Source organism: Canis aureus, chromosome 34 (genome assembly GCF_053574225.1).
Source record: "Canis aureus isolate CA01 chromosome 34, VMU_Caureus_v.1.0, whole genome shotgun sequence".
Taxonomy (NCBI): Eukaryota; Metazoa; Chordata; class Mammalia; order Carnivora; family Canidae; genus Canis; species Canis aureus.
Window position 1 is genome coordinate 4,486,382 of NC_135644.1, and position 12,725 is coordinate 4,499,106.

General features: G+C 36.0%; 1 long non-coding RNA gene across 3 annotated transcripts in view; it reads right to left on the bottom strand.

The window, feature by feature from the left end:
- Window positions 1–12,725, bottom strand: part of LOC144304487 (uncharacterized) — a 171,707-nt gene that overhangs the window by 167 nt on the left and 158,815 nt on the right. The window contains exons 5-8 of one of the 3 annotated variants that reach the window (XR_013371388.1): window positions 9,144–9,271; window positions 7,546–7,608; window positions 4,769–4,869; window positions 933–979 (exon numbers count right to left, since the gene is read on the bottom strand). This is a non-coding gene — a long non-coding RNA (uncharacterized LOC144304487). The remainder of the gene's footprint in view (window positions 1–932; window positions 980–4,768; window positions 4,870–7,545; window positions 7,609–9,143; window positions 9,272–12,725) is intronic. The other 2 variants (XR_013371389.1, XR_013371390.1) reach the window with 2 other exon arrangements.

The window sequence follows — 12,725 nt, forward strand, 5'->3', positions numbered from 1 at the left end:
CAGGACACAGCAGGAGAGAATCTTCTGTAATTCTAAAACAGTTTTAGGTCGTTTAGAATAAATCTCCTGACAAAGCTGCCTACTGTAAGAGCCATTCAGCATTCCCACTGCCTCTAGAAGGCTCAGCGGGAAAGGATAAAGTGCTCACAACCTTATGTTGAGCAATCCAATCACCATGAAATTCGAGAGTGGAAGCTGCTAGAAGCCTTTACCATTCACCAAAATCCACTTCCCACACTGCTGTCTTCAATGGTTAGGATTAATAAGTAACCATCGAGTCTCAGTACCTAGGAGTCTCTATCTTCTCTGCCATCCAGGCAAAGGTAACAACCAAGGGAGACAGGAGTAAGACCCTATTATCTACCACAACCAAATGAAGAAAAGAATCACAGAGAAACAAAATGTTGATGCTTGGAGGGACCTTAGAGACCATCTAGTCCAGGTTCCCAATTGATACGTGAGGTGACAAAGATGAGCAAGATTAAATAAAACATTTTATGTTACTAGAAGAAAAAAGAATTTTAATTCACTCCTTCCTTCATTCAACAAACATGTATTGAGTACTCCCACCACGTCACAGGATAAGCAGTGGGGGATAAAAAAATAAATAAGAGAGTCCTGCCTATGAGGACCACAGTTGAAATGTACTCATAATGATCACATTTCAAAAACTGATTATCTTGAAACTACTGTGTTAATACCACTTGTGAATTCCAGCCAAATGGCACAAAGAAAATGATTCTTTGTGGAGAATGTTGGTGAACATTGCCATTGTATGGCAACTTCGCTGAGAATCCTTGGGATGGCAAAATGTTTAATAAAACCCTCTTCCATTTGTTTTTTTCTATCCTTCTTATCCCACATTCATGTATCACCATATGTAAAGCAATGAGAATCAAACTGAAGCCTACAATTTTCTTGCATATACATACCATAAATATTGAAGCTCAGGGTGTACATTTCCAGATTTCCGAGAATCCTGCAGAAAACAAATCTAACTTAATTATACTCAGGTTTTTCTCTTCCATCTATAAAACAAATGAGCCTCTAACACCATACCATTTATTCATAGAATGTCATCATGTAGAGAGACGATCATTATATGAAATTAGTTTAATTAGTAGATCTTCCTAATTCAAACATTCTTTATAGAATTTATTGTAACAAATCATGGAGCATTCTGAACACTTTGTAAGAAAAGAGAATTTGGGGCTTAAATAAAACCAATACTTAGAAGAATGATTTCAACACGACCCAAATAAAACATTACTTAACCCACAAATATTTATTACACTCTTTCTTAGAGGGCATTTCAATTATTGAATAAGATGATTTACCATATCAATAAAGAATCAGGACCTAGCACCATACGAAGTCTTGTTGCTAAAGTCTTGTTGCCTAGAGTGTGATAATTTCCTTTTTTTTTTTTGAAGTTCATTTCTCAATATGGCTAAATTCAAATTTTAATCAACAGTTTTATTAGACTTCCATATTCAAAAAATAGAGATTCTCCTTTAATACTCATAAAAAATAAATGTTTTTGTTACATGTTAGCAGCTCAAAATATAATGTGTCATGAAAAAGATTGAAAATAATATGTACTTCTCCAATATTGTACTTTAGTATTCAATTGTGGTAATAAACTTGCACAGGCTCTCACACCCTTAAATATTTTCAACCTACATCAAGCATAATGGTTGGCATTATGTGAGTGTTAAATTAAGGAAGGATGAGGTGAGTGAAAATACATTCAGAAATCCTCATACCATTCCTGATTTAGTATGGTTTCTTGATGGTGTAAAAGGTATTCGAATATAGTCCAGTGCTAAAAACATCTGAGCTTCCTCTCGTTCATAGGAATAACAAGGCTTAAAAAACAAAAAGCAAGGGAAAAATTATTAATTAAAATATTAAGGATCAAGTCTAGATAATATGACTAAACATAGATGAAAACGCCCATAATTCTTGTTAGCAGAAGGGGCATCACAGACTGCAGAAGGTGAGAAAAATTTGAAACCATAAAACAACTTAAATGTTTTATTTCATGTCACAATCATACATTTAAAAGCTGACCAGCCTAGGGGGCACCTGGGTGGCTGTTAGTTGGCCTTTGGCTTAGGTCATGACCTCAGGGTCCTGGCATAGAGCCCCACGTCAGCTCCCTGCTCAGCAGAGTCTGCTGGTCCCTTTCCCTCTGCCCCTCCCAGACTTGTGCTCGCTCTCTCTCTCTCTCTCTCTCTCTCTCCCCCCCCAAATAAATAAACTCTTTAAAAAAAAACGGGGGGGGGGGTGGTTAGCCACCTAGATTGAAACTCTAAAATATATTTAGCTTGACTTAGCACTAGTCTTCATGCAAAACATGGAGCCCAGTCATAGAATCAGGTTTGCCTCATACTTTCATGCCCAAATAGGAGGCAGAGTGTATGTAGCACCATGTTTATGAAGACAAGTTTTCATGTCATGCAATTTTGTGCAAGTTAATCCAAGTTTCTAAACCCCAGTTTCTCACTTCATAGATTTGTTGAAGGATAAAATGAAGCACAGTGTGTTAACTGTTTATAATTTTTCATTGTTACTATAAGTTTTATCCAGCATCACACTGGTAGGCAAAGTAATGGCCCCTCAAAGATGTCCTTCCCAATCTCTCACATTCGTAAATACATCACCTTACACAGCAAAAGGGGAATTAAGGTTACAAGTGGAATTAAAGTTGACAATCGGCTGACCTTAAAATAGGAAAGTCCTAGATTCTCTAGGTGGAATCAATGTAATCACAAAGGTCCTTAAAAATGGAGAAGGGAGGGAGGATGGACGGCGTCAGAGGGAGATGCGACTGTGGAAGAGTAGGCATAGAAATTCAATGTTTCTGGCTTTGAAAGTAAATGAAGGGGCCATGAGCCAAGAAATGTGGGCTGCATCTTGGAGGTGGAAAAAGGAAGGGCAAGGAGTGTCCCCTAGAGCCTCCAGAAAGGAATGTAGCCCTGTCAGCATCTTGACTTCAGCCCAGTGAAACCAGTTATCAGACTCTTAACTTGTGAAGCCAGCCTAAACCAATTCCCTGTACTTGACCTAATGTTATTTTCTCATAAATTTTCTAAATGAAGCTTCCTTAAAAAATCAGCCAGAATTTAACACTATAAAGAGGCCACTAAATGGTGCTGGAACAACTGGATATGTACATGCAAAAAAAAAAAAAAAAAAAGAATTTATGTAAGGACCTTACAACCCTCATAATAATTAACTCAGAATGGGTCACAGACCTACATGTAAAATGCAAAACTATAAAACTCCTAGAAGATAATATAGGAGAAAACCTAGATGACCCAGGTATGGTGATGATGCCTTTTCAGATACAACACCAAAGACACGATCCCTCAAAGAAATAATTGATAAGCTGGACTTCATTAAAATTCAGAACTTCTGCTCTGTGAAAGACAACGTCAGGAGAATGAAAACACCGGCCCCAGACTGAGAGAAAATATCTGCAAAAGACATTTCTGGTAAAGAACTATTACCCGGAATATACAAAGAATTTTTAAACTCCACAACAAGAGAACAAGCAATCCAATCAAAAAATGAATCAAAGACTTTGACGGGCTCCTCACCGAAGAAAACATCTAGATGGTGAACAAACATATGTCATATGTCATTTTATATGAACTTCTGGAAAAGACTGAAGTATGAAGCCAGTAAAAAAATAAAAAATTTAAAAAATTTAAAAAAAATCAGTGGTTTCCAGGAGTCAAGAAGAAGGAAAGAGTGAATAAACTAAGCACAGAGGAAAAAATAAAAATAAAAAAAAAATTTTTTAAAAACTAAGCACAGAGGGCTTGGGGGCAGTGAAACCGCTCTGTACGATACGATAATGATAAATACATGCCAATATAAATGTGTCTAAACCTATATACACACCAGAAGTGAACCCTAACGTCAACTACGGCCTTTGAGTGACAATGATGTGCTCATCAGCTGTAACAAATGCAGCACTCTGGTGAGGAATGTTGATAATTGGAGGCTCAGCCTAAGTCGAGGGAAACAGCAAATGGGAATTTTCTATATATGCTGCTCAATTTTCGTGTGTTCTTTTTCCTCAGTTTATTTACGTCATTATGTAATAAACTACTAAATAGGCTCAATAATGCCTCTGTGTATAAGAAAGTTTGGGAAGTATTAATGTTTTTCTGTTTCACAGAAATTCTAATTTCTAGTAGAGTATGTGAATGACAATTCTATAGGGATCTAGATTTCTACCCATAACAGTGTTTCAGTGTGAGAGCCTCAACAATTTCCATCACGGCAATTCAACACTTTTGCTCTTAAAAAAAAAATCATTATAATCAGTTCATAGTAAGATATGAAGGAACAGCCAGAGGCAAGGAAAAGTGCATGGCTCTCAAAAATAACTTTAAGGAGAATTCCATACAACATTCTCTCCTAGGTTTTTGTCTGATTAGTACCAGAGATCTATGATAAAAAAAAAAAAAGCAACATCTCTCATCCAATTCCTCCCCTCCTACAGACACTCTCCAAGGATAATATCTCTTAACTTTTCCTGTTTCTAGGGGTTTTGCTGGTTGTTTCTTTTCATTATTTTGACTTATTAACTTTAGACAGTATCTATTAACTGCCATCATAAGAAATGTGAGAATGGAGTTCATTTACTTTGTTCCCTCCTCCCCTTCTCTTCCCAGTGTTATATATTTATATTGTTATTTTTAGCTTTTATATGGGTTAACCATTAACTATAAATAACATACCAAACACATACTTCTCATTACATTGACTTTCCACAGGGCCTCTTGAACACACTTTGTAACATAAGCACATTAACACTGAACAATTTTTTTTCTGCTTCTCATTCGACTGATTCTAAAAGATGAAAATCAATAAACACAATCGTAATGATTATGTAAATTTGCTCTACTATGAAATATATTCCCCTTTCTACAGGTTTCATTACATGAAATATATATATATATATATATATATATATATATATATATATATCCTAGAAGAATCAATTCAACAAACATTTATTTAGCATTTATCACATGCAAGTCAGTACCAGTTAAGGGCAGGAAAGAGGAATACATGTATTCCTACACAAAAATAATGATTCAAGCAGATAGTTATGAGATCTGGAAAGTATTCAGTATGCTGTGAATGCTGATTCACATCCCTTTTTTAAAAGTAATTGGAACTTTCATTATTAGAATGATTTAGTCATGCAACAAATATTCAAGTGTCTGCTATGTATCAGGCACTGCGGAGGGCACTCAAGAAACACTGATGAGCCAAAATGAGCATGACATTGTGAAGGCTCTAAGGAAAGCTATGCTGTAAAAACTTAATAGAAGTGGACCTGATTTAGTCTTGGGAGAGCAAAGATAAGCCTGGGAATATGACAATTGTGATGAGATTTAAAGGAAATGAAAATTAGAGTATGTAGAGAGAGAAGCAGGAGAAAGGCATAGAAGGGAGCATCCTGAGCAGAGCAAATGACATGCCCAAGCCCTTGGTCTTGCCCTTTAGAGAAACAGAAAGGAAGCCAAGTGGAACCCAGAACACAGGTAAAATGCAAATTGTTTAATGCCTATTATGATAATGTAGGCTGTTTAATGCTTGGTAGATTATATATCTATGTGTGATTAAAATATTTATTATGTATGTAGCTTTACAGTTATGTGTGTATATATACATAATTCATACAATAATATAACTTTAAAAGGATATATTATCATAAAAAGTAATTTTTGTATTTATTCCTAAATAGAGTACACATACAATAATATAATGACATATTCCTATATATTATATGTATAATAATACAATTTTAAGTTGACTACCAATTCTTCTTATGGATTGCTAAAATAAAAAATCCTTTCTCTACCAGAATAATCATATAAGCAGACTCTGAGAATCTCTGTCTCCCTTCATGCATAAGATTTAAGTTGCTTCTTCCAAAAGTTTTTCAGCCACATGTTTATTGTAGCAGGAAAGATAGATGTGATTTATGTAACAGCCACACTAATGAAATTACTCTCTGCTTTGCAGTCCTTGCTACTCTTTTTTTCACCCCTCCCCTTTGTTTTTCAAACCATTGAATGTTCTTATAAACTTTGTAGTTTCTGTATGGCCCATTTCCTAGAACAGTATTTTTCCAACAGTAGTTTGGACTCATTAATGAAGTCAATTAAGTGGATCGATTTTTTTTAACGTAATAGAATAGAATCAAACCAAAAAAAAAACATTAGAGTGCATTACACATACTAATGGAAAGTGTTGTTTCTGAAGATTTTGTTTTAGTCATACACACACATGTCAAGGGTCAATATGGAAAATGCATTTCTTGGTTATCGTCAAAGTCAAACACACAAGCGAAACACTCTTCTAGAAATCGTATGCTTAAAAAAAAGTCAGTAACACTGCCAAGGGAGTATTTTTCCCCAAAGTATATATGGTTGAGTCTGTTTGCAATAGAAACTGCTTCATCATCATCATCATCATCAAGTGTTGGAAAATCCAGTCTCCTGAGTGTGGAAATGCAGTCTTTCCGCACCCCACTAGGCCACTTCAGAATCACCCTTGGGCCTGGAACACTTCCTTACCAAGAAATAGAGTCCTCACAACAGGTGCCAGGCTTACCCCCAACTGTGGTGGGATTATCCTTGCCTGTGTCAGCTCGATGTGCATTCGTTTGTTCTGCTTAAGCGCATGAGTCGATTCCCTAACGCAGGTCCCTGCCTTCTGTAACTCAGACCCCACAGGGGAGCGGTCAGGGGACTTCAACTACAGCAGGAAGTGGAGTGTGCAGGCTACCCTGCCCGCATTGGCCGGCTGCAGAGTGGTTCTCCTGGTCGTGGGGGACCCACATATTGCAAAGGCTAAATACTAGCGCTTTCTCTCCTCTTGCTAAGCCACTCGAGCCTCGTAGGTGTGTTGTCTGTTCTCAGCAACCTCAAATCATGCACTGGTTTCTTCCCTGCCTCTTTACCTTGGCTGCACAGCCTGGCCACCCAGTGGATGGTGAAACATCAAGCACACTGTCAAGTAAGATTTAGTAAATGATGATTACATTTGTAGAATCCAGACAGAATTGAGCCTTGCTAAAACAGAATTCCATCAATTCCATAAAGGGTTCCTGATGGTATCCAACATCTGACTCTCTACTACAATAGGTGGATAGGGTTCATCAGATCAAATAATTACCTATAATAATACCTAAAGCAGTTAGTTAATTTACTATAGAACTGCAAAAGTTGAATCGCATTCAATGATTTACCCTTTAATATTCATATACAATAAAATATAAAGAATATACAATAGTTCTCATGTCAGACTTCAATTTTTTTTTGTCAGACTCCAATTTGGACTCACTAAGAAACTGTCAATAACCTCTAATGTGTGTGGTAAAGGAAATAGTTCTGATCAATTTTCAGTCCTCTTATCCATGTCCTACGTTGGAGAAGTTTCTGAAGTGGTAAGACTTTATTCAAGTGATGAACACTATTTGTTGAACACCTACTGTATCAATCAGGGATGCACCTTTCTTGGCCTGATGAAAGTGTGCCAGCAACCAAGGGGTATACTTAATTCAAATCTGTGCATCTGAAGTGAGAAAAAATATATATGAAAATAACAATTACATTGCTTCCAGCCTCAAGAATTTTAAAAATTAGTAAAAATTCATAAAGGAGGAGAATTTAAGTACAGAATTCAGCAGTACGAAAAATTGATTGTAGGGAAATGTGCTAGGTGAGAAAAATAAAAAGGAAGAATATTCAAGTTTCCATAGTAATGAATTTTTTTCCCAAAGGTTTATATCAGCAAATATTTAATGTGTCCTACTTATAGGATTGTTGTTTACCAAATGTCTGTGCTTACAACACTCTAAAATTGGTATTCTTTTTGTGAAAATAACAGTTATTTAAATATATCAGAATCTAAATCCGAAGACTGTAAGGGGAAAAATTATCACCTAAGAAGCTGGGTGAGTGCGTTTTGAAAACTCATAGTCATCCCTTCAGGAAGAAGCAGGATAATTTAACTGGAAAGGATGATGGTTGAAGGGGAGATCAATATGTAATTTTAGCTAGATCGCTTCCCTATTGTCCTTTGGGCCAGTGCCAAAGAAACTCTCTGCCTATCTTGGGACAATGGGTCAAACCAGAAACACTGCTTTGCACCTGAAAGAGAAAATGAAGCAGGTCCAGACAGTATGCTGAGACACTCAGAGATTCCATTAGAGTGTCAGTCATGAATAAGGTGAGATGCAATTTCTGTGGCTATGAGATAGTTTCACCAACACCAAGTCTCCCTGGGCAACTTCATTGATGCATTTATGATGAAACTTCTCATTTTCTGTTATGTTTTCTCTCTTGGACCTTAAAGTAAATTCATCTTTTATCAGTTCCACACTTCATTGAGTGTCATGATTTGGAAAAGATAATAAAATACTGGCTGGTGCTGCCCCCAGAGAGGACAATGAACCTGGCTTCATTTCAGGAGACTGTACTTATGGGAATTGATTTACCTGCCAAGACAACTGTCTATAAAGAAAAGGATTATCTTGAAGCAAAGCAGAGCCGGAAAATTAGGAGCTGTTGTCTTAATGTAGACACTGTCCACAAAGACTGGGAGGAAGAAAAGCCAGGTAGTATAGTCAAATTCAGAGAAGCAAGGTGACTAATTATTGTCATTAATTGATCTATTTTTATTTTAAAATATTTTTCAGTGTTAATTTTATCCTCCGTCTCTAGGCAATAGCATTTACATTATTTAAAATCTCATAGATTCTCTGTAGAGAAAAATAACACTTAAAAAATAAGCCTCCTCGAGATCATGGTTCAAATTACTAGAATGTGTGTGTGTGTGTGTGTGTGTGTGTCTGAGAGAGAGAGAGAGAGAAAACAAGGGACAGGCACATTATTATCTAAAATCTTAACCACCAATGTAATGGCACCTTTGACCTTGGAACATACTTCAAGTCCAAAACTTTTAGCACTAGCACTACAGTGATTCCCCTCTTGTTTCAACTTGTTCCCATCCCCACTCTGCCCATCAAAAAATTAATAATGGCTTCTTCTTTTTTGAGAAAAGTTTTGCAAATCAAGACATTTTGATTGAGAGTCAATGATTTTTACCTCTATTTAGAAAAATATTAGGAGAATGTAGTAGAAACAAAACTACACAGCTTAAATTGGAACTGGTCGGCCCCATCGATCTATCCATCAAGTTCAATGTTTATGAAGTCAGCTATCTTCAGAAGACTCTACAATGGAGATACAGTTATTATAGCTATTTCTTCTGATTTATTTTTACTTAACATTAAAATCTTCCAAATATCATGACTGTCTCTGAATGCAAATCCCAAACAGACCTTTGTAGCTAATAAATGAATCCAGAAGGTTAAATTCCTAAGTAATAAAAAAATTTTATTTCCCTCAGGTAACTTGTTCAGAGGACATTGTTGGTTACACCTGTTTTCCCTTTCCTAATTTCTGGTATCTGTTCACATACCCCTCTCTGACCATATAGTTCACGAGCTATATCAGATCACACTCACAATTTCAGAAATGGCCCTGAGTGGTCCGACATAATCAAGTTTCCTTGCCATGACTGGTTCAGGAAAGTAGGCCTACCCCAATCAGCCCACGGCATTCCTTTGGTTGCAAGTTATGGATCAAATGATTAGGCCAGTACAGTGTGAGTGGAAATTCACTAGACAAAATGGAAATGAAGATTCCCTGTCTTGAGAGAAAGGCAGAAAAGACAACCTACATATGTCGTTGTAAATGGATATGAGGCCTAGTACTGCTGCTGCCATCTTGTGATAAGACTGAGATGAAATCAACTCAAAAAGAATAAAAATGACAAGAACATCTCAACCCATCAGACCAAGTTCTGGTTAAATCAAACAGATCCCTGTGTAGGGATATTTTCTGTTTCTTGAGGGCCACTTTGAATTGGGTTTTCCATTCTTAAAATTATTCCACACTTAAAATACTCTAACAAATACAATTAATAGGGTTCTCTTTCATAATTAAGACAATAAAATAACTCATCATGTTTCACTTTTTGCTACCAGGAATTTAGACTCAAATTTGAAATTCAGTCGCAAAAAAAAATCACATAAGCCATGTGGCCTATGTTTTTTAGTCACATTTTTAAAATGTCAAGGGGCTTGGGGGCAGTTGTTTGTTTTAGTTTCAACTTTTATTTAAATTCCAGTTACTTAACATATAGTATGATATTAGTTTCAGGAGTAGAATTTAGTGATTCATCACTTACATACAATACCCAGTGCTCATCACAAGTGCCCTCCTTGATCTCCATCACCCATTTTGCCCACGCCCCACCCACCTCCCCTCCAGCAATCCTCAGTTTGTTCTCTATAGTTAAGAGTCCATTCTATGGCTTGCCTCTCTCTTTTTTTCTCCTATGTTCATCTGGTCTGTTTCTTAAATTCCACATATGATTTAAATCATATGATATTTGTCTTTCTCTAACTTATTTTGCTTAGCATAATACTCTCTAGCTCCATCCACATTGCTGTAAATGGCAAGATTTCATTCTTTTTTATGGGTGAGTAATATTCTATTTTTTATATACACCACTTCTTCTTTATCCATTCATCACTAAATGGACATTTGGACTCTTTCCATAGTTTGGCTATTGCTGATAATGCTGCTATAAACATCAGGGTACATGTAACCCTTCAAATCAGTATTTTTATATCCTTTGGGTAAATACCTAGTAGTGTAATTGCTGGGTTGTAGGATAGTTCTATTTTTAACTGTTTGAGGAACCTCTACACTGTTTTCCAGAGCGGCTGCACCAGTTTCCTTTCCACTAACAGTGTAAAAGTTTCCTCTTTCTCCATCTTCACCTGTTGTCTTCCGTGTTGTTAATTTTAGCCATTCTTACAGGTATGAGGTGCTATCTCATTGCAATTTGGATTTGTATTTCCCTGATGACAAGTGATGTTGAGCATCTTTTTCATGTGTCTGTTGGCCATCTGTATGTCTTCTTTGAAAAATGTCTATTCATGTCTTCTGCCCATTTTTAATTTCGATTATTTGGGGGTTTTTTGGTGTTGAGTTTTATAAGTTCTTTATATATTTTGGATACTAGCCCTTTATCACGTCATTTGAAACCATTCCAAAGGTTGCCTTCAAAAAAAATAGATAAATAAAAAAATAAAAGGTCACATTTTCCCATCGGTCTTTCTACTTTTTTCTTGTCATAGTTATTATATTCACACATACCAACTTTTCTTTTTCCTTTTTAATTGTTACAATAAACCACCAGATTACTTGCAGAAGAAGCCAAAGTGTAAAGAAATTAACAAAGTAAAATAAAATTAATTAGCCCAAAATAAGTGGAACTTTTTCAGAAGGCCCACAGTACAAAAACAAGCAAGGAAAATTAAAGAAACAATTAAAGGTATTTTATAAATTGGAAACTTTTTATTGAAGAAAGTGATCTTCTGTTCATTTTCCAGATAAATGGAATTCATTGTTGTATTTTTATGTAATCAACCAGAAGAAACAGGAATTGGTTTTATATAATTTTTGATGATCTAAATAGAATTCAAATTGCAAAGTAACAGAATTGATAGCCTAAGAATTATTGCAAAGTGCCTCGTGTTATGCAGCTCATTTTATTTGTTCTGACTCAGACCATTTCACTTCACTAATCTAATTAATTTGTACTAAAATATGTCACCCCTACTGCATTAAATTTTACATTAAAATTGTTTGACTGCTTGCCAAAGAATGTTTTCCTCTAGAATTGGGTTTGTGGCATCCATGCACGTTGCCTATTACATATTTTTCACCATTTTGATAAGCATTTGCTTTCTTTTCATAAGTATCCATAGCATGAAGATCACAGTACATTTCACTTCTGAAAATACTATTAAATATTTGATGAGAGTATTACAAACACAATTTAAATATATATAATGTAAGGTAAGCCTGATGGAAAAGCAATCAATCCTGCTTCGTTTCATCTCTCTTTCTTTATAATTATAAACTCAAATTGTATTTCTACAGGACCTAACCCTTAAAAAACAAGGCAGACTGTCAACCAGACAGAAGCGAAATGCTTGTTAATCGATGTTAACTCTAGTAATTATGGTTTCCTAAAAAAAAAAAAAAACTTAATGGAGAAACTATTTTGATGATTTGGGGTACATTAATGGCTTACAAATCACCAAATGGCTGAGTTCATTTTAGGAATACAGAACAGCACACATAAGAAGGGGAGGAAAAAGACCTTCCTCCCTCCTGAGAGTACCAACTCTCACCATTAGAGCTCCTTTTCCATTGCATATCACGTTCATCACAGACTCTTGGGATGATCACTTAAATCTCTAGTTCTCTTGGTATCATGAAAGCCAGTTCTGATAGGAGAAGAAAGCAGTAGGGAGGGATTGGACAGCAAAATGGAAACATCATCATCTTTGCCTATTTCCTCATTTAGCGGAGCCCAGCTAACAGGGGCACAAGCACAGGTCAGTGCCGGCGATTTCAGCCCATCTGAAGCCTCAACGACCAAGCAGACTACAGAGCTTCCAGGCAACCTTACTGACCTGTCACTGCTCTGTCTGTAGCACTCACTGTAAATGATATATTTGTTATATGGTTATATTAAATCATTTGCGAATCGGAACTCATGGAAAGTTTCTTATGTAATAATTTAAAAGCACATGCCAATTATAA